Source organism: Leuresthes tenuis, unplaced genomic scaffold (assembly GCF_036924035.1).
Source record: "Leuresthes tenuis unplaced genomic scaffold, fLeuTen1.0.hap1 SCAF_23, whole genome shotgun sequence".
In the NCBI taxonomy this organism is placed as follows: domain Eukaryota; kingdom Metazoa; phylum Chordata; class Actinopteri; order Atheriniformes; family Atherinopsidae; genus Leuresthes; species Leuresthes tenuis.
The window spans coordinates 11,614,379-11,636,044 of NW_027325377.1; the positions used below are offsets into that span (position 1 = coordinate 11,614,379).

The window sequence follows — 21,666 nt, forward strand, 5'->3', positions numbered from 1 at the left end:
CCGAGAATAAGCTTATTTTCATGAGTTCTGCACGATTTCGGATTTTATGTATAAAATGAATTTCTTCACGCAAACTAAGTTAACACTGCTTTGTCCTTCATATGTACCCATTTCTACATATATTTCAAGCATAAACTTCCTCATATTACCCTGAATGAGAAAGAGCCACACTTGTGATTAAGCCATACCTCCCTTTTGAGGAGTTCTGCATGATTTGGGATTTTATCTATAAAATTAATTCCTTCACTCAAACTTTGGTCGGACGTTCACAATATCTTGCAGCCGAACACCTCCGCTTCCGCTTTTGATGGTGTATATTCGGGCATACGAACCTTTTCTTACCCGCTTTTTACAAACCAAGGTCAGACTTTCACACCTTCTCTTAGCTGAACAACTCCGCTCCCTCTTTTGATTGTGTACAGTCGGGTAATTTAACCTTTTCTTACCCGCTTTTTACCATCTATGGTCGGACATTCACACCCACTTGCATCCGAAGACCTCCGCCCCAAATTTTGTTGATATTTAGTCGGACATTCGCACCTTACCCGCTTTTGGCAAACTATGGCCTTCTTGCAGCCAAACACCTCTGCTCTCGCTTTTGATGATGTAAGGTTGGGCATTCAGACCTTGCTTCACCTGCTTTTCACCAAATATAGTCGGACATTCACACCTTCTTGCAGCCGAACACTTCCGCTTTTAGTGTTCTATGAGGCATTCACATATTTTTTTTCACCGTATTTTATAGATTATGGTTGGAAATTCTCACCCACTCTCATCCGAAGACCTCTCCTCCCGCTTTTGTTAATATATAGTCGGGCATTCGAACCTTTTCTTACCCGCTTTTTACAAATTATGGTCGAACATTCACACCTACTTGCAGCTGAATACTTCCGCTCCACCTTTTAGGTATGTATGGTTGGCATTTGCACTTCTTTTTATACTGATTGCTGAAGATTAAGTTGTTCTTTCTCAAACTACAATTTTTTTTTAATTGTTGAAACTTGATTTGAAGTGGATAAATAAGGAGGACAAACAGTTTTAAGTCAGGCTGATAGAAGGAATTAATTTTATAGCAAAATCTGTATTTCGTCATATGTCGAGAGATGCTTATTGCTGAAGAAGTTCTTTCTCATTCTACAAAGTACAACGTTGTTTATCGTTGAAACTTGATTAGACATGAATAAATATGAAGGACAAAGCAGTCTTAACTTGGTTTGAGTTAATGAATTCGTTTTATAGGAGAATCCGAATTCGTGCATAACTCATAAAATAGAGCTTATTTTCGGATTCCTGAAGAAATACAAAGTTTGTTGTTTATTGTTGAAACTTCATCAGAAGTGAAGAAATAAATGAATGCCTATCAACAAATGTGGGATCTAAACTCTACTGCTTCCTCTAAAATAATTTCCTTTCTCAATTTAGAAATGTGTGTGTGTAAGTCACAACACCCGTGACACCAAAACGGCTTTCTTTTCTCTACACTCTGCACTATGAGCACACACACCAAATCAGAAAGGCTTTTTTCTCTCTTTTCTACATTATGGACTGTGGGGACACAAAACCGCTCTCTCTCTTTTTTTTTTTTTATCGTGTGCCAGGGCGTCGTCTCACGTATTAGATTATGCTTAAGATACGAATGGGTTTATCAGTCACATCAGAATCCATACATACTGATCCTCCCGTAATAAAATGGTCGGATCTTATCAAACACACTTTGTTTCTTGTGACAATCAAGTCAGCGAAACAGCGTATACACGTCAAGACACTGAATCAAGTTTGCCACAAGAACTCATAAGTTTGGCAGTATTGCTCTGCCGTCAGCAATCATACACCCATTTTATTTTCGTGAGACATGTGCAAGCACCTGTTCATCTACTGTTCTATCACTATGAATTAGTGATCTATTATCAATAAGGATACTTCTACAACTACTATCAAAGTATGTCCGGACTTCTTATGTTGTCAGTTGCTATATATGAATAAGTGGGTAGCTACTGACAAGCATTAAGCATGTCACACAGCCCAAACATATAACATTTCAGGACACACCACACAGTTAACAACCACAGTGAAGCGTGTCAAAGCCCAAACATGTAACATTCAACAGGACACTTACACAACACATTCAAATCAAACAGTCAGACAACATACAAGAACATATACCCCAGCCGGCATTGCTCCCTGCCTATTTTCGTACAGCACACTATGTGTGCGCACACCTTTATTCACAAACTCTTCAACTTATACTCTTTTACCGAAGCTGCTACAGCTCGATTGGCCGAATACCCTTTGATCCTATTTCGGTGAATTTGACATCTGCCTTACATATAACAGATTAGCGGTTTAGCAGTTTTAATTTAGTTTGAGTGAAGGAATTCATTTTATAGCAAAATCCGAAATCGTGAAGAACTCATGAAAGTAAGCTTATTCTCGGATTCCTGAAACTTTAGATTTGCTCTTTCTTTTACTGCAAAGTACAACGTTGTTTTTTTTGTTTAAATCTTTCTAGACATGGTAAATATTAAGGACAAAGCAGTTTTCACATAGTTTGAGTGAAGGAATTCATTTTATAGATAAAATCCCAAGAGTCTGCTGAGAAAAGAGAGTGAATGCGAAGTAGACTTTAACACGGCTATGGGAGCGAGCCGAGTGTGGGCTAACCAGGAGAATTGCTTGAAAGAAACGCGACCCCGAATGAGCGGTCAGAACAAAGCCTCAATACGGGATTCTCGTGGTGTTTTTGTTGCTGCCTTGTCTTTTGCACAGAGTAAAAGACAAGGCAGCCATCGAATAGGGCCCGATTGTTCCTACTTGGTCAGCCGAGGAGCAAGGGGGGGGAGCAAGCGTCTCAACCAAGCAAAGCTCACCATGGGGAAGGTGGCTATGCCAACAAGCCTGATGCCCTGCTCCCGCAGTGACGGATAATCGTACTCTGGTTTCTCTTCATAACGTACAAGTCTTTCGCCTTTTACTAAAGATTTCTGTGGAGAGCAGCACTAATGAGTTGTTTCTATTTTTGGCAGGCTTTACCTTTGCGGGTGAAGCCCTTTCTGTCTGTGCAAAAGAAATCTTCTTACTGTGCAGAGTGACTTCTCTGAGTAGAGTCGCCTTACTATTTGCGACTGTGCCGATGTTCGAAGCTGGAGTGCAAAGTTGTTGCTTGAATGGTGCTTGCTGGAGCGTGCGGGAGAGCAAAGTTATACCATTTAAAAGGGCTGAAGAGTGCTCAGTGCAGCAGGTGGGCGGAGGTGCAAAGTGACACTCTGGCCACCTATGGCCATAAAAAGAACAGGGGTGTTAGCGGACAAGTGCCCATTGTGCCAGGAAGGGCCCTCGGACGTGAACCAGTGGACAGTTATCGCTTCTCGGCCTTTTGGCTAAGATCAAGTGTAGTATCTGTTCTTATCAGTTTAATGTCTGATATGTCCTCTATGCGAGGACTACATATTAAATGGATTTTTATCAATAGGAGTTGAAAAAGGAGCTTGCTCCGTTCACTCCAAGCATCGACCCGGTACTCCAGTACCGCTGGGAACGGTGCGCTCTCCTCTGCTCTTGTGTAAAAGCAAACAGTGGTGCAGGATGGAACTTTCTTTTAATCTGCTGAGAAAAGAGAGTGAATGCGAAGCAGACTTTAACACGGCTCTGGGAGCGAGCCGAGTGCGGGCTAACCGGGAGAATTGCTTGAAAGAAACGCGACACCGAATGAGCGGTCAGAACAAAGCCTCAATACGGTGTTCCCATGTTGTTTGTGGCTGCCTTGTCTTTTGCACAGAGTAAAAGACAAGGCAGCCATCGAATAGGGCCCGATTGTTCCTACTTGGTCAGCCGAGGAGCAAGGGGGGGGGGCAAGCGTCTCAACCAAGCAAAGCTCACCATGGGGAAGGTGGCTATGCCAACTAGCCTGATGCCCTGCTCCCACAGTGATGGATAATCGTACTCTGGTTTCTCTTCATAATGTACAAGTCTTTCGCCTTTTACTAAAGACTTCCGTGGAGAGCAGCACTAATGAATTGTTTCTATTTTTGGCAGGCTTTACCTTTGCGGGTGAAGCCCTTTCTGTCTGTGCAAAAGAAATCTTGTTACTGTGCAGAGTGACTTCTCTGAGTAGAGTCGCCTTACTTGTTGCGACTGTGCCGATGTTCAAAGCTGGAGTGCAAAGTTGTTGCTTGAATGGTGCTCGCTGGAGCATGCGGTAGTGTAAAGTTATACCATTTAAAAGGGTTGAAGAGTGCTCAGTGCAGCGGGTGGGTGGAGGTGCAAAGTGACACTATGGCCATAAAAAGAACACCGCTACAAGTGCGCATTGTGCCAGGAAGGGCCCTCGGACGTGAACCAGTGGACAGATATCGCTTCTCGGCCTTTTGGCTAAGATCAAGTGTAGTATCTGTTTTTATCAGTTTAATATGTGATATGTCTATGCAAGGACTACATATTAAATGGATTTTTATCAATAGGATTTGAAAAAGGAGCTTGCTCCGTTCACTCCAAGCATCGACCCGGTACTGCAGTGCCGCTGGGAACGGTGCGCTCTCCTCTGCTCTTGTGAAAAAGCAAACAGCGGTGCAGGATGGAAGTTTCTTTTAGTCTGCTGAGAAAAGAGAGTGAATGCGAAGTAGACTTTAACACGGCTCTGGGAGCGAGCCGAGTGCGGGCTAACCAGGAGAATTGCTTGAAAGAAACGCGAACCGAATGAGCGGTCAGAACAAAGCCTCAATACGGTGTTCCTGTGGTGTTTTTATAAAATGCGTTGAAAAAAAAGGTGTGAATGCCCCAGAGAAAACTAAAAGGTGGAGCGGAAGTGTTCGGCTGCAAGAAGGTGTGAATGTCCGACTATATTTGGTGAAAAGCAGGTGAAGCAAGGTCTGAATGCCCAACCTTACATCATCAAAAGCGAGATCAAAGGTTTTTGGCTGCAAGAAGGCGATAGTTTGCCAAAAGCGGGTAAGGTGCGAATGACCGACTAAATATCAACAAAAGTGAGGGCGGAGGTCTTTGGATGCAAGTGGGTGTGAATATCCCACCATACAAGTATGGTGGAGAGGAAGCTGTGAATGGCCGACCATAGTTTGCAAAAAGCGGGTGAGAAAAGGTGCGAATGTCCAACCATACATGATCAAAACAGGGAGCGGAGGTGTTTGGCTGCGACAAGGTGTGAATGTCCACCCATAATTAATGAAAAGCGGGCAACAAGTAGGTTCGAATGCCCAACCATACATCATCAAAAGCAGGAGTGGATGTGTTCGGCTACAAGAAGGTTTGTATGTCCGAGCATAGTTTGTAAAAAGCGGGTAAGAAAAGGTTCGAATGCCCGAACATACACCATCAAAAGAGGGAGCGGAGGTGTTCCGCTGTAAGACTGTGTGAATGTCCGACCATATTTGGTAAAAAGTGGGTATGAAAAGGTTCGAATGCCCAAATTCGGCTGCAAAAAACTGTGTTCGGCTGCAAAAAGGTGTGAATGTTTGACTAAAGTTTGTAAAAAGCGGGTAAGACAAGGTGCGAATGCCTGACAATGTATGATCAAAAGCGGGAGCGGAGGTGTTCAGCTGCAAGAAGGTCTAAATGTCCATCATTAATTGCTAGAAAACATGAAAGAAAATTTTCGAAAATCAATCCGCACATGATCATAAGTGGGAGAGGAGGTGTTCAGCTGCAAGAAGGTGTGAATGTCCTACCATAATTGCTGAAAAATGTGTTAGAAACGGTAAGAATGCCGGACCATACATCATCAAAAGCTAGAGAGGTGGTGTTCGGCTGCAAGTAGGTGTGAATGTCTGACTAAAGTTGAAATATATTAACAAAAGGGGGAGGAGAGGTCTTCGGATGAGTGGTTGAGAATTTCCGACCATAATCTATAAAATGCGGTGAAAAAAAAGGTGTGATAGAAACCTAAAAGGTGGAGCGGAAGTGTTCGGCTGCAAGAAGGTGTGAATGTCCATCTATAGTTGGTGAAAAGCAGGAAAAGCAAGGTCTGAATGCCCAATCTTACATCATCAAAAGTGAGATCAGAGGTGTTTGGCGGCAAGAAAACGGGTAAGGTGTGAATGACCGACTAAATATCAACAAAAGTGGGGGCGGAGATCTTCGGATGCAAGTGGGTGTGAATATCCCACCATACAAGTATGGTGGAGAGGAAGCTGTGAATGACCGACCATAGTTTGCAAAAAGCGGGTGAGAAAAGGTGCGAATGTCCAACCATACATGATCAAAACAGGGAGCGGAGGTGTTTGGCTGCGACAAGCTGTGAATGTCCACCCATAATTAATGAAAAGCGGGCAACAAGTAGGTTCGAATGCCCAACCATACATCAACAAAAGCAGGAGTGGATGTGTTTGGCTACAAGAAGGTTTGAATGTCCGACCATAGTTTGTAAAAAGCGGGTAAGAAAAGGTGCGAATGCCCGAATATATACCATCAAAAGAGGAAGCGGAGGTGTTCGGCTGCAAGAAGGTGTGAACATCCGACCAAAGTTTGTAAAAAGCAGTTAAGAAAAGGTTCGAATATCCAACCAAACATAATCAAAAGTGGGAGCAGAGCTGTTCGACTGCAAGTAGGTGTGAATGTCCACCAATAATTCCTGAAAAATGGGTAACAAAAGGTGCGAATGCCCAACCATACATCATCAAAAGAAGAAGTGGATGTGTTCTGCTACAAGAAGGTTTGAATGTCCGACCATAGTTTGTAAAAAGTGGGTAAGAAAAACTTCGAATGCCCGAACATACACCATCAAAAGAGGGAGCGGAGGTGTTCCGCTGTAAGATGCTGCGAATGTCCGACCATAGTTGGTAAAAAGCGGGTAAGAAAAGGTTAAAAAACCCGACTGTACACAATCAATAGCGGGAGCGGAGTTGTTCGGCTACAAGAAGGTGTGAAAGTCCGACCATGGTTTGTAAAACGCGGGTAAGACAAGGTGCGAATACCCGACAATGTATGATCAAAAGAGGGAGCGGAGTTGTTCGGCTGCAAGGTCTGAATTTCCAACCATAATTTGTAAACACCGTTGAAGAAAAGCCTCGAAAGCCTGACTATACACCATCAAAAGCGGGAGCGGAGGTGTTCAGCTGCAAGAAGGTCTGAATGTCCACCAATAATTACTGAAAAATGGGTAAGAAAAGGTGTGAATGCCCAACTATACATCATCAAAAGCAGAAGTGGAAGTGTTCGGCCACAAGAAGGTTTGAATGTCCGACCATAGTTTGTAAAAGGCGGGTAAGAAAAGGTTCGAATGACCGAACATACACAATCAAAAGAGGGAGCGGAGGTGTTTCGCTGCAAGAAGGTGTGAATGTCCGACCATAGTTGGTAAAAAGCGGGTAAGAAAAGGTTAAAATACCCGACTCTACACAATCAATAGCGGGAGCGGAGTTGTTCGGCTAAAAGAAGGTGTGAAAGTCCGACCATGGTTTGTAAAAAGCGGGTAAGAAAAGGTTCGAATGCCAAAATATACACCATCAAAAGCGGAAGCCGAGGTGTTCAGCTGCAAGTAGGTGTGAATGTTAGATCATAATTTGCAAAAAGCTGATGAGAAAGGTGTGAATGACCGACAATAATTGCTGAAAAATGTGTTAGAAAAGGTAAGAATGCCGGACCATTCATCATCAAAAGCAGGAGAAGAGGTGTTCGGCTGCAAGAAGCTGTGAATGTCCAGCCATAATTACTCAAAAATGGGTAAGAAAAGGTAGTATTGCCAGACCATAAATGATCAAAACAGGGAGCGGAGGTGTTCCGCTGTAAGAAGGTGTGAATGTCCGACCATAATTGGTAAAAAGCGGGTAAGAAAACGTTAAAATACCCGACTGTACACAATCAATAGCGTGAGCGGAGTTGTTTGGCTACTAAAAGGTGTGAAAGTCCGACCATGGTTTGTAAAAAGCGGGTAAGAAAAGGTGCGAATGCCGGACAATGTATGATCAAAAGAGGGAACGGAGGTTTTCGGCTGCAAGAAGGTCTAAATGTCCAACCATAATTTGTAAAAACCGGGGAAGAAAAGGCTCGAAAGCCCGACTATACACCATCAAAAGCGGGAGCAGAGGTGTTCAGCTGCAAGAAGGTCTCAATGTCCATCAATAATTGCTAGAAAACATGAAAGAAAATTTTTTGAATATCAAACCGCACACAATCATATGCGGGAGAGGAGGTGTTCAGCTGCAAGAAGGTGTGAATGTCCACCCATAATTCCTGAAAAATGGATAAAAAAAGGTGCGAATGCCCAACCATACAACATCAAAAGCAGGTGTGAATGTCAGATCATAATTTAAAAACCTGATGAGAAATGGTGAGAATGCCCGACTATACACCATCAAATGCGGGAGCGGAGGTGTTCAGCTGTGAGTAGGTGTGAATGTCCGACCATACTTGCTGAAAAATATGACAAAGCAGTTTTCACTTGGTTTGAGTGAAGGAATTCATTTTATATCAAAATCCGGAATTGTGTAGAACTCGTGAAAAGAAGCTTATTCTCGGATTCATGAAAAAAATTAGTGTTGTTCTTTCCTATCCTGCAAAGTACTACGTTCTTTTTTGTTTAAAGCTATTTAGACATGGGTAAATATGAAGGACAAAGCAGTTTTAACTTGGTTTGAGTGAAGGAATTCATTTTATATCAAAATCCGAAATTGTGTAGAACTGGTGACAAGAAGCTTATTCTCGGATTCCTAAAGGTTTAGTGTTGTTCTTTGCTATACTGCAAAGTAATACTTTCTTTTTTGTTGAAACCTATTCAGACATGGATAAATATGAAGGACAAAGCAGTTTTAACTTGGTTTGAGTGAAGGAATTCATTTTATATCAAAATCCGAAATTGTGTAGAACTCGTCAATCGACGCATATTCTCGGATTCCTGAAAAGGTTTAGAGTTGTTCTTTCCTATCCTGCAAAGCACAACGTTCTTTTTTTGTTTAAAGCTATTTAGACATGGATAAATATGAAGGACAAAGCAGTTTTAACTTGGTTTGAGTGAAGGAATTCATTTTATATCAAAATCCGAAATTGTGTAGAACTCGTGAAAATAAGATTATTCTCGGATTCCTAAAGGTTTAGTGTTGTTATTTCCTATCCTGCAAAGTACAACGTTCTTTTTTTCTTTAAAGCTATTATGACATGGATAAATATGAAGGACAAAGCAGTTTTAACTTGGTTTGAGTGAAGGAATTCATTTTATATCAAAATCCAGAGTTGTGCATTATGGCAGCAGAATTGTAGTCTGCATACCTTTTATGCCAAACAGATTTGCCTTGCCAAGGGAAGTTTTATAAATGTTTATTGTTTATGTCTAAAATATATAAACTAGCAGAATAATTAATTCATCCGCCTGGTCCCTCCCACCCCGGAGAGGGCAGCCAGAGACTGGCTGCAATAGGCATCCCCGCAACCTGGGACCCAACACAGGGCAGGAGGGCCTTATGTCCACCAGGCTCAGGGCCTGCAGTCACCATATTCCGGGAGCTACTGTACCCACAGAAGGAACTGCTTTGTCCTTCATATTTATCCATGTCTAAATAGCTTTAAACAAAAAAAGAACGTTGTACTTTGCAGGATAGGAAAGAACAACTCTAAACCTTTTCAGGAATCCGAGAATAAGCGTCGATTGACAAGTTCTACACAATTTCGGATTTTGATATAAAATGAATTCCTTCACTCAAACCAAGTTAAAACTGCTTTGTCCTTCATATTCATCTATGTCTGAATCGGTTTCAACAAAATAGAAAGTATTACTTTGCAGTATACCAAAGAACAACATTAAACCTTTAGGAATCAAAGAATAAACTTATTTCCACGAGTTCTACACAATTTCGGATTTTGATATAAAATGAATTCCTTCACTAGAACCAAGTGAAAACTGCTTTGTCATATTTTTCAGCAAGTATGGTCGGACATTCACACCTACTCACAGCCGAACACCTCCGCTCCCGCATTTGATGGTGTATAGTCAGGCATTCTCACCATTTCTCATCAGGTTTTTGCAAATTATGATCTGACATTCACACCGGCTTTTGATGATGTATGGTTGGGCATTCGTACCTTTTTTTTACCCATTTTTCAGGAATTATGGGTGGACATTCACACCTTCTTGCAGCTGAACACCTCCTCTCTCGCATATGATCATGTGCGGTTTGATATTCGAAAATTTTCTTTCATGTTTTTTAGCAATTATTGATGGACATTGAGACTTTCTTGCAGCTGAACACCTCTGCTCCCGCTTTTGATGGTGTATAGTCGGGCTTTCGAGCCTTTTCTTCCCCGGTTTTTACAAATTATGGTTGGACATTCAGACCTTCTTGCAGCCGAAAACCTCCGCTCCCTCTTTTGATCATACATTGTCGGGCATTCGCACCTTTTCTTAAACGCTTTTTACAAAACATGGTCGGACTTTCACACCTTCTTGTAGCCGAACACATCCCTTCCCGCTATTGATTGTGTACAGTCGGGTATTTTAACCTTTTCTTACCCGCTTTTTACCAACTACGGTCGGACATTCACACCTTCTTATGGCGGAACACCTCCGCTTCCTCTTTTGATGGTGTATGTTCGGGCATTCGAACCTTTTCTTACCCGCTTTTTACAAACTATGCTCGGACATTCAAACCTTCTTGTAGCCGAACACATCCAGTCCTGCTTTTGATGATGTATGGTTGGGCATTCGCACCATTTTTTTTACCCATTTTTGAGGAATTATGGGTGGACATTCACACCTTCTTGCAGCTGAACACCTCCGCTCCCACTTATGATCATGTGCGGTTTGATATTCGAAAATTTTCTTTCATGTTTTCTAGCAATTATTGATGGACATTCAGACCTTCTTGCAGCTGCACCCCTCTGCACCCGCTTTTGATGGTGTATAGTCGGGCTTTAGAGCCTTTTCTTCCCCGGTTTTTACAAATTATGGTTGGACATTCAGACCTTCTTTTAGCCGAAAACCTCCGCTCCCTCTTTTGATCATACATTGTCGGGCATTCGCACCTTTTCTTACCCGCTATTTACAAAACATGGTCGGACTTTCACACCTTCTTGTAGCCGAACACATTCGCTCCCGCTATTGATTGTGTACAGTCGGGTATTTTAACCTTTTCTTACCCGCTTTTTACCAACTATGGTCGGACATTCACACCTTCTTATGGCGGAACACCTCCGCTCCCTCTTTTGATGGTGTATGTTCGGGCATTCGAACCTTTTCTTACCCGCTTTTTACAAACTATGTTCGGACATTCAAACCTTCTTGTGGCCGAACACTTCCACTTCTGCTTTTGATGATGTATAGTTGGGCATTCACACCTTTTCTTACCCATTTTTCAGTAATTATTGATGGACATTCAGACCTTCTTGCAGCTGAACACCTCTGCTCCCGCTTTTGATGGTGTATAGTCGGGCTTTCGAGGCTTTTCTTCAACAGTGTTTACAAATTATGGTTGGAAATTCAGACCTTGCAGCCGAACACCTCCGCTCCCTCTTTTGATCATACATTGTCGGGCATTCGCACCTTGTCTTACCCGCGTTTTACAAACCATGGTCGGACTTTCACACCTTCTTGTAGCCGATCAACTCCGCTCCCGCTATTGATTGTGTACAGTCGGGTATTTTAACCTTTTCTTACCCGCTTTTTACCAATTATGGTCGGACATTCACACCGTCTTACAGCGGAACACCTCCGCTCCCTCTTTTGATGGTGTATGTTCGGGCATTCAAACTTTTTCTTACCCACTTTTTACAAACTATGGTCGGACATTCAAACCTTCTTGTAGCAGAACACCACCACTTCTTCTTTTGATGATGTATGGTTGGGCATTCGCACCTTTTCTTACCCATTTTTCAGGAATTATGGGTGGACATTCAAACCTACTTGCAGTCGAACAGCTCTGCTCCCACTTTTGATTATGTTTGGTTGGATATTCGAACCTTTTCTTAACTACTTTTTACAAACTTTGTTCGGACTTTCACACCTTCTTGCAGCTGAACACCTCCGCTTCCGCTTTTGATGGTATATATTCGGGCATTCGAACCTTTTCTTACACGCTTTTTACCAACTATGGTCGGACATTCACACCATCTTAAAGCGGAACACCTCCGCTCCCTCTTTTGATGGTGTATGTTCGGGCATTCGCACCTTTTTTTACCTGCTTTTTACAAACTTTGGTCGGACGTTGACACCTTCTTGCAGCCGAACACCTCCGCTTCCGCTTTTGATGGTATATATTCGGGCATTCGAACCTTTTCTTACCTGCTTTTTACCAACTATGGTCGGACATTCACACCATCTTACAGCGGAACACCTCTTCTCCCGCTTTTGATGATGAATGGTACGGCATTCTTACCTTTTCTAACACATTTTTCAGCAATTATTGTCGGTCATTCACGCCTTTCTCATCAGCTTTTTGCAAATTATGATCTGACATTCACACCTACTTGCAGCCGAACACCTCGGATTCCGCTTTTGATGGTGTATATTTTGGCATTCGAACCTTTTCTTACCCGCTTTTTACAAACCATGGTCGGACTTTCACACCTTCTTTTAGCCGAACAACTCCGCTCCCGCTATTGATTGTGTAGAGTCGGGTATTTTAACCTTTTCTTACCCGCTTTTTACCAATTATGCTCGGACATTCACACCGTCTTACAGCGAAACACCTCCGCTCCCTCTTTTGATTGTGTATGTTCGGTCATTCGAACCTTTTCTTACCCGCCTTTTACAAACTATGGTCGGACATTCAAACCTTCTTGTGGCCGAACACTTCCACTTCTGCTTTTGATGATGTATAGTTGGGCATTCACACCTTTTCTTACCCATTTTTCAGTAATTATTGGTGGACATTCAGACCTTCTTGCAGCTGAACACCTCCGCTCCCGCTTTTGATGGTGTATGGTCAGGCTTTCGAGGCTTTTCTTCAACGGTGTTTACAAATTATGGTTGGAAATTCAGACCTTGCAGCCGAACACCTCCGCTCCCTCTTTTGATCATACATTGTCGGGTATTCGCACCTTGTCTTACCCGCGTTTTACAAACCATGGTCGGACTTTCACACCTTCTTGTAGCCGAACAACTCCGCTCCCGCTATTGATTGTGTACAGTCGGGTTTTTTAACCTTTTCTTACCCGCTTTTTACCAACTATGGTCGGACATTCGCAGCATCTTACAGCGGAACACCTCCGCTCCCTCTTTTGATGGTGTATGTTCGGGCATTCGAAGTTTTTCTTACCCACTTTTTACAAACTATGGTCGGACATTCAAACCTTCTTGTAGCAGAACACATCCACTTCTTCTTTTGATGATGTATGGTTGGGCATTCGCACCTTTTGTTACCCATTTTTCAGGAATTATTGGTGGACATTCACACCTACTTGCAGTCGAACAGCTCTGCTCCCACTTTTGATTATGTTTGGTTGGATATTCGAACCTTTTCTTAACTGCTTTTTACAAACTTTGGTCGGATGTTCACACCTTCTTGCAGCCGAACACCTCCGCTTCCTCTTTTGATGGTATATATTCGGGCATTCGCACCTTTTCTTACCCGCTTTTTACAAACTATGGTCGGACATTCAAACCTTCTTGTAGCCGAAAACCTCCACTCCCTCTTTTGATCATACTTTGTCGGGCATTCGCACCTTTTCTTACCCGCTTTTTACAAACTATGCTCGGACATTCAAACCTTCTTGTAGCCAAACACATCCACTCCTGCTTTTGTTGATGTATGGTTGGGCATTCGAACCTACTTGTTGCCCGCTTTTCATTAATTATGGGTGGACATTCACACCTTGTCGCAGCCAAACACCTCCGCTCCCTGTTTTGATCATGTATGGTTGGACATTCGCACCTTTTCTCACCCGTTTTTTGCAAACTATGGTCGGTCATTCACAGCTTCCTCTCCACCATACTTGTATGGTGGGATATTCACACCCACTTGCATCCGAAGATCTCCGCCCCCACTTTTGTTGATATTTAGTCGGTCATTCACACCTTACCCGTTTTCTTGCCGCCAAACACCTCTGATCTCACTTTTGATGATGTAAGATTGGGCATTCAGACCTTGCTTTTCCTGCTTTTCACCAACTATAGATGGACATTCACACCTTCTTGCAGCCGAACACTTCCGCTCCACCTTTTAGGTTTCTATCACACCTTTTTTTTCACCGCATTTTATAGATTATGGTCGGAAATTCTCAACCACTCATCCGAAGACCTCTCCTCCCGCTTTTGTTAATATATTTCAACTTTAGTCAGACATTCACACCTACTTGCAGCCGAACACCACCTCTCTAGCTTTTGATGATGTATGGTCCGGCATTCTTACCGTTTCTAACACATTTTTCAGCAATTATGGTAGGACATTCACACCTTCTTGCAGCTGAACACCTCCTCTCCCACTTATGATCATGTGCGGATTGATTTTCGAAAATTTTCTTTCATGTTTTCTAGCAATTAATGATGGACATTTAGACCTTCTTGCAGCTGAACACCTCCGCTCCCGCTTTTGATCATACATTGTCAGGCATTCGCACCTTGTCTTACCCGCTTTTTACAAACTTTAGTCAAACATTCACACCTTTTTGCAGCCGAACACAGTTTTTTGCAGCCGAATTTGGGCATTCGAACCTTTTCATACCCACTTTTTACCAAATATGGTCGGACATTCACACAGTCTTACAGCGGAACACCTCCGCTCCCTCTTTTGATGGTGTATGTTCGGGCATTCGAACCTTTTCTTACCCGCTTTTGACAAACTATGCTCAGACACACAAACCTTCTTGTAGCCGAACACATCCACTCCTGCTTTTGATGATGTATGGTTGGGCATTCGAACCTACTTGTTGCCCGCTTTTCATTAATTATGGGTGGACATTCACACCTTGTCGCAGCCAAACACCTCCGCTCCCTGTTTTGATCATGTATGGTTGGACATTCGCACCTTTTCTCACCCGCTTTTTGCAAACTATGGTCGGCCATTCACAGCTTCCTCTCCACCATACTTGTATGGTGGGATATTCACACCCACTTGCATCCGAAGACCTCCGCCCTCACTTTTGTTGATATTTAGTCGGTCATTCGTACCTTACCCGCTTTTGGCAAACTATCGCCTTCTTGCAGCCAAAAACCTCTGATCTCGCTTTTGATGATGTAAGGTTGGGCATTCAGACCTTGCTTCACCTGCTTTTCACCAAATATAGTCAGACATTCACACCTTCTTGCAGCCGAACACTTCCGCTCCACCTTTTAGTTTTCTCTGGGGCATTCACACCTTTTTTTTCAACGCATTTTATAAAAACACCACAGGAACACCGTATTGAGGCTTTGTTCTGACCGCTCATTCGGTTCGCGTTTCTTTCAAGCAATTCTCCTGGTTAGCCCGCACTCGGCTCGCTCCCAGAGCCGTGTTAAAGTCTACTTCGCATTCACTCTCTTTTCTCAGCAGACTAAAATAAACTTCCATCCTGCACCGCTGTTTGCTTTTTCACAAGAGCAGAGGAGAGCGCACCGTTCCCAGCGGCACTGCAGTACCGGGTCGATGCTTGGAGTGAACGGAGCAAGCTCCTTTTTCAAATCCTATTGATAAAAATCCATTTAATATGTAGTCCTTGCATAGACATATCACATATTAAACTGATAAAAACAGATACTACACTTGATCTTAGCCAAAAGGCCGAGAAGCGATATCTGTCCACTGGTTCACGTCCGAGGGCCCTTCCTGGCACAATGCGCACTTGTAGCGGTGTTCTTTTTATGGCCATAGTGTCACTTTGCACCTCCACCCACCCGCTGCACTGAGCACTCTTCAACCCTTTTAAATGGTATAACTTTACACTACCGCACGCTCCAGCGAGCACCATTCAAGCAACAACTTTGCACTCCAGCTTTGAACATCGGCACAGTCGCAACAAGTAAGGCGACTCTACTCAGAGAAGTCACTCTGCACAGTAACAAGATTTCTTTTGCACAGACAGAAAGGGCTTCACCCGCAAAGGTAAAGCCTGCCAAAAATAGAAACAATTCATTAGTGCTGCTCTACACGGAAGTCTTTAGTAAAAGGCGAAAGACTTGTACATTATGAAGAGAAACCAGTGTATGATTATCCATCACTGCGGGAGCAGGGCATCAGGCTAGTTGGCATAGCCACCTTCCCCATGGTGAGCTTTGCTTGGTTGAGACGCTTGCCCCCCCCCCTTGCTCCTCGGCTGACCAAGTAGGAACAATCGGGCCCTATTCGATGGCTGCCTTGTCTTTTACTCTGTGCAAAAGACAAGGCAGCCACAAACAACATGGGAACACCGTATTGAGGCTTTGTTCTGACCGCTCATTCGGTGTCGCGTTTCTTTCAAGCAATTCTCCCGGTTAGCCCGCACTCGGCTCGCTCCCAGAGCCGTGTTAAAGTCTGCTTCGCATTCACTCTCTTTTCTCAGCAGATTAAAAGAAAGTTTCATCTTGGGCTCCCTGAAACTTCCATCCTGCACCACTGTTTGCTTTTACACAAGAGCAGAGGAGAGCGCACCGTTCCCAGCGGTACTGGAGTACCGGGTCGATGCTTGGAGTGAACGGAGCAAGCTCCTTTTTCAACTCCTATTGATAAAAATCCATTTAATATGTAGTCCTCGCATAGAGGACATATCAGACATTAAACTGATAAGAACAGATACTACACTTGATCTTAGCCAAAAGGCCGAGAAGCGATAACTGTCCACTGGTTCACGTCCGAGGGCCCTTCCTGGCACAATGGGCACTTGTAGCAGTGTTCTTTTTATGGCCATAGTGTCACTTTGCACCTCCGCCCACCCGCTGCACTGAGCTCTCTTCAGCCCTTTTAAATGGTATAACTTTACACTACCGCATGCTCCAGCGAGCACCATTCAAGCAACAACTTTGCACTCCAGCTTCGAACATCGGCACAGTCGCAACAAGTAAGGCGACTCTACTCAGAGAAGTCACTCTGCACAGTAACAAGATTTCTTTTGCACTGACAGAAAGGGCTTCATCCACAAAGGTAAAGCCTGCCAAAAATAGAAACAACTCATTAGTGCTGCTCAACGTTGTACTTTGCAGTAAAAGAAAGAGCAAATCTAAAGTTTCAGGAATCCGAGAATAAGCTTACTTTCTTCTTTCTTCTTCACGATTTTGGATTTTGCTATAAAATGAATTCCTTCACTCAAACTAAATTAAAACTGCTAAACCGCTAATCTGTTAAATGCAAGGCAGATGTCAAATTCACCGAAATAGGATCTAAGGGTATTTGGCCAATCGAGCTGTAGCAGCTTCGGTAAAAGAGTATAAGTTGAAGAGTTTGTGAATAAAGGTGTGCGCACACATAGTGAGTTGTAGGAAAATAGGCAGGGAGCAATGCCGGCTGGGGTATATGTTCTTGTATGTTGTCTGACTGTTTGATTTGAATATGTTGTGTAAGTGTCCTGTTGAATGTTACATGTTTGGGCTTTGACACGCTTCACTGTGGTTGTTAACTGTGTGGTGTGTCCTGAAATGTTATATGTTTGGGCTGTGTGACATGCTTAATGCTTTTCAGTAGCAACCCACTTATTCATATATAGCAACTGACAACATAAGAAGTCCGGACATCTTTGATAGTAGTTGTAGAAGTATCCTTATTGATAATAGATAAACTAATTCATAGTGATAGAACAGTAGATGAAGAGGTGCCTGCACATGTCTCATGAAAATAAAATGGGTTTATGATTGCTGACGGCAGAGCAATACTGCCAAACTTATGAGTTCTTGTGGCAAACTTGATTCAGTGTCTTGACGTGTATACGCTGTTTCGCTGACTTGTCACAAGAAACAAAGTGTGTTTGATAAGATCCGACCATTTTATTACGGGAGGATCAGTATGTATGGATTCTGATGTGACTGATAAACCCATTCGTATCTTAAGCATAATCTAATACGTGAGACAACGCCCTGGCACACAATCAAAAAAAAAAAAAGAGAGCGGTTTTGTGTCCCCACAGTCCATAATGTAGAAAAGAGAGAAAAAAGCCTTTCTGATTTGGTGTGTGTGCTCACAGTGCAGAGTGTAGAGAAAAGAGAGAAAAGAAAGCCGTTTTGGTGTCACGGGAGTTGTGACTTAAACACACACATTTCTGAATTGAGAAAGGAAATTATTTTAGAGGAAGCACTAGAGTTTAGATCCCACATTTGTTGATAGGCATTCATTTAATTTTTCTTTTAATCAGTTTTAAAGTGAATACTAACTGAGAAATGAAAAAGGTGAAGAGTTTAGAAGCTTGGTTCAAGAGCAAAACTTGGTTTATGATCAGCTGAGTCTCTAAACAGAACAGCAAAGGGCTTCATCGAACATTTAAAAAAGATTCAGATTGTTAGAATATCCAGAATTTATAGAAATGGTGGTGATTACTCTTATTTTCTAGAATGGAAATAACTGCACCATGTCTGTTTTATGAATTTAAGGGGCTAAAAAGTTTTGTTCTCGTTTTTCTATGATTAACCGAATGTATGTGAGAGTCCAAACAGACAGAAGGGTTACGGCCGAGCGCTGGACCTTCCAAAAAAGATGAGACAGGCTGGACCCGTGCCATACTAGTTAAGACCTGCCTGTGGATAACAGGTTCTTTAAACTCTCACAAACTCACACACGTTCGCACACATACACCCATACACACACACATTCTTGAACTTGCTGCAAGATTAAACCTTTGCATTAACTGACTCCAGCAACTCTGAGTCTCATTGAGAGACTTTTCTCAACAATTGGGTCCTCAAACCAGATCTCAACGTTTTTTCCGCTGTCCAGGGTCGGAGCTGAAACCGTGCACGGGGGAGTCCAGTACTCCTAATGAAAGACCCCCTGCTGAATTGCGGTAATTAGGGGCCAGTGTCCACTGAAAGGGGGAAAAAGGGACGAGATCGTACTTTTGAATCAATGGCCAGAAGCCATTGGCAGTGCAGGCATCAACAATAATGGTGTTATTTCACCCATTAACACTTAAGGTACCTCATGCAGTGGCTGTGATATGGTTACTTAACAAAATATCTTTACCAGACATCTCTCCTACATAACAGTTCTTCTTTCACAGCCACACCTTGTTGTCGAGAGATGTGCTACACTTAATCCATCCACACTGCTACCTACCCCACAGATGGAAAGCCTCATGATTGCATGTCAGAAATAACCATCAGTGTTTTACCCAGGCCAGACTTAACTGATATACGTTATGAAAATGCAGAAATAACTATATTTATTCAACAGGTCAAGCAAAAAACCCTGATGGCACAAATGCTACAGGATTTACAGTATTAACAAAAACTGAAGTTTTCTTAAAACAACCACTACCAAAAAATTACTCTGTTCAAGCGGTAGAATTGGTAGCTTTAACTGAAGCTTGTAAATTAAATAACAAAAAGGTTGTTAACGTTTACACTGACAGTCAGTATGCTAAGTGTGACCAAATTTCATCTGCAGAGGCAAAAGTTTGCAAAGCATGGAGATCTGTGAGGGAGTCTTCTGCCTGCAAAGAGAGGGAAGCGAAAACAGGAAAAGATTTAGCTGCTTGCTTAGCTGCAGCATCAGCTCTGGCATTGCCACAAGCAACAGGATCGTCTGAGTTAGTGTGAGCCGCACACTTACAGACCGAGATTGCTGTAGGCAAAAGGATCGCATCAAGAAGATCAGAAACCTGCTTGGAGTTCAGAATAGTTTTACCATCTGATTTAAGGAAATGCCTGTGTTTCCACAGCGCACCAAAGTCATGAACAACACCAAAAGCATATCTGGAATCTGTGTAAATAGTGACTTACCAGCTGCCAACTTACAAGCTTCAGTAAGTGCAATAAGCTCAGTAGTTTGAGCAGAGAAATGTTTAGGAAGAGAACCAGACAACAAAGTGTCATGTGAAGAACATACTGCAAACCAAACACAGTTAGTACCTGTGGCTGGATCACGCAAAGCTGATCCATCTACAAAAAGAATCATGTCAGAGTTTGGAAGAGGAGTCTCTAAAAGATCAGGTCGGGGTGTACAAACTTGTTCCAAAACAGCTTCACAGTCATGAGGCTCCCCATCCTCAGGAGTTGGAAGCAAAGTAGCAGGATTCAGAACAGTACAACGTTTAACAGTGACATTTGGCATATCACAGAGGTGTATCTGAGCCAACGAGCAGTTGAAAGATGTGAAGTTTTCTGCTCGAGAAGAATAATGGCAACAGCATGAGGAACCAAAACAGTCAAATTAGCGTAGCCCACAATATCTTGGGAGGCCAGGACAGCTTTCTCTGCAGCTGCAACAGTACGAAGACAACCAGGCAGGCCTGCAGCCACAGAGTCCAGTTTTGCTGAGAAATGAGCCACTGGCCTTTGCCTGCCCCATGTTCCTGCATAAGAACAGATGTCATACAACCATGCTTCTCATCAACTGCCTGTATGAAAGGTTTATGAGGATCTGGAATGCCAAGTGTGTGCTGTTTGAAGAGCCAGCTTAAGCTGACTAAAGGCTGATTCAGCCTCAGGAGTCCATGGAACACGATCAGCTGACTGGAGGCCTTTACCATGGATAAGAGCACCTAAGAGAGCTTCGAGAAAAGAGTAGTTAGGAATAAAGTTCCTGCAGTAAGATGTTATACCTAAGAATGACATAAGCTGTTTTTTAGTAACCGGTTTAGGAATGATCTGAACTGCAGCAACACGTTTAGGAGAAAGTGAGCGCCCATCCTTAGAAATCACATGACCCAAAAAGGTGACTTCGTCCTGTACAAACTGTAAATTAGAAAGGCTGGCTTTATGGCCATAAGAAGGAAGATGTTTCAACAGATTCACTGTCTTTTTCACACTGTTGTTTAGATGGACTACATAAAAGGATGTCATCCACATACTGCAAAAGAGCAGAGCCTGTGGTTGATTGAAGTTAATCCAGACTAGCTTTGAGGGCAGCATTGTAAATAGTGGGACTTTCACAGTACCCCTGGCATAACCGGGTAAAAGTCCAAGATCTCCCTTCAAACTAAAAAGCAAACCAAAATGGGCTATCAGGGTGCACTGGCGACAAGTCAACCACTGAGAAAAACTGTGCATCTGATGTAATTTGAGACAAAATAGTGTGTGGGTTGGGCACAGTAGGAGCATGTGGCTGAACTGCAGCATTCACCGCTTGGAGGTCCTGTACAAAACGCCATTCATCTGGCTGGCCAGCATCTTTAATCTTTTTAACAGGAAACAATGGAGTAAGCACAGGTGAATTTTCAAAAGGAACAATAACGCCTGTTTTCTGAAAAGATTGAAAAACAGGTTTAATCCCTTTAATTGCTTCAGGCTTAAAAGGGTATTGTTTTTTACATGGACAAAAGTCTGATTTAGGGGTGACAATTACTGGTTCACAGCCTTTTATCAACCCCACATCATATTTGCTCTTAGCCCAAAGATCATTGGGCACTTCAGCCAACATGGGTATCGAAGACAAATCTGTTTCAGATAAAAAACATGCTTCAAAATGTGATTCTGTGGTAGGAATTAAGTCCACAGTTCTTTGACAATGCATTGTACTCAAAAATGTTTTTTTGTACGCTGACAATCGTTCAGAAAACATCAAATTTGGATCAGCAGGTGAAACGGTCCACTCCATTTCTCTCTGACATGTAGCAACAAATTCTCCCACACCTTGTCACTGCCAGTGTGTACGTTTGGCCAAGGAAATGTGAGGGCGAGTACCACAAACATTAAAA

At 42.8% G+C, this 21,666-nt stretch overlaps 7 non-coding genes across 7 annotated transcripts; 4 read left to right on the top strand and 3 right to left on the bottom strand.

Annotated features, from left to right (window-relative positions):
* Positions 1-2,927: 2,927 nt before the first annotated feature.
* On the top strand, positions 2,928-3,041 carry LOC140283505 (U5 spliceosomal RNA). The gene has a single exon (XR_011910104.1). It is a non-coding gene; the product is annotated as a U5 spliceosomal RNA (small nuclear RNA).
* Positions 3,042-3,357: 316 nt separating this feature from the next.
* LOC140283517 (U2 spliceosomal RNA) lies at positions 3,358-3,548 on the top strand. Its single transcript, XR_011910116.1, has one exon. It is a non-coding gene; the product is annotated as a U2 spliceosomal RNA (small nuclear RNA).
* A 388-nt stretch (positions 3,549-3,936) lies between these two features.
* On the top strand, positions 3,937-4,050 carry LOC140283508 (U5 spliceosomal RNA). The gene has a single exon (XR_011910106.1). It is a non-coding gene; the product is annotated as a U5 spliceosomal RNA (small nuclear RNA).
* Positions 4,051-4,348: 298 nt separating this feature from the next.
* On the top strand, positions 4,349-4,536 carry LOC140283348 (U2 spliceosomal RNA). Its single transcript, XR_011910052.1, has one exon. It is a non-coding gene; the product is annotated as a U2 spliceosomal RNA (small nuclear RNA).
* Positions 4,537-15,456: 10,920 nt separating this feature from the next.
* LOC140283349 (U2 spliceosomal RNA) lies at positions 15,457-15,644 on the bottom strand. Its single transcript, XR_011910053.1, has one exon. It is a non-coding gene; the product is annotated as a U2 spliceosomal RNA (small nuclear RNA).
* A 298-nt stretch (positions 15,645-15,942) lies between these two features.
* LOC140283528 (U5 spliceosomal RNA) lies at positions 15,943-16,056 on the bottom strand. Its single transcript, XR_011910126.1, has one exon. It is a non-coding gene; the product is annotated as a U5 spliceosomal RNA (small nuclear RNA).
* A 411-nt stretch (positions 16,057-16,467) lies between these two features.
* On the bottom strand, positions 16,468-16,658 carry LOC140283566 (U2 spliceosomal RNA). Its single transcript, XR_011910160.1, has one exon. It is a non-coding gene; the product is annotated as a U2 spliceosomal RNA (small nuclear RNA).
* Positions 16,659-21,666: the final 5,008 nt, after the last annotated feature.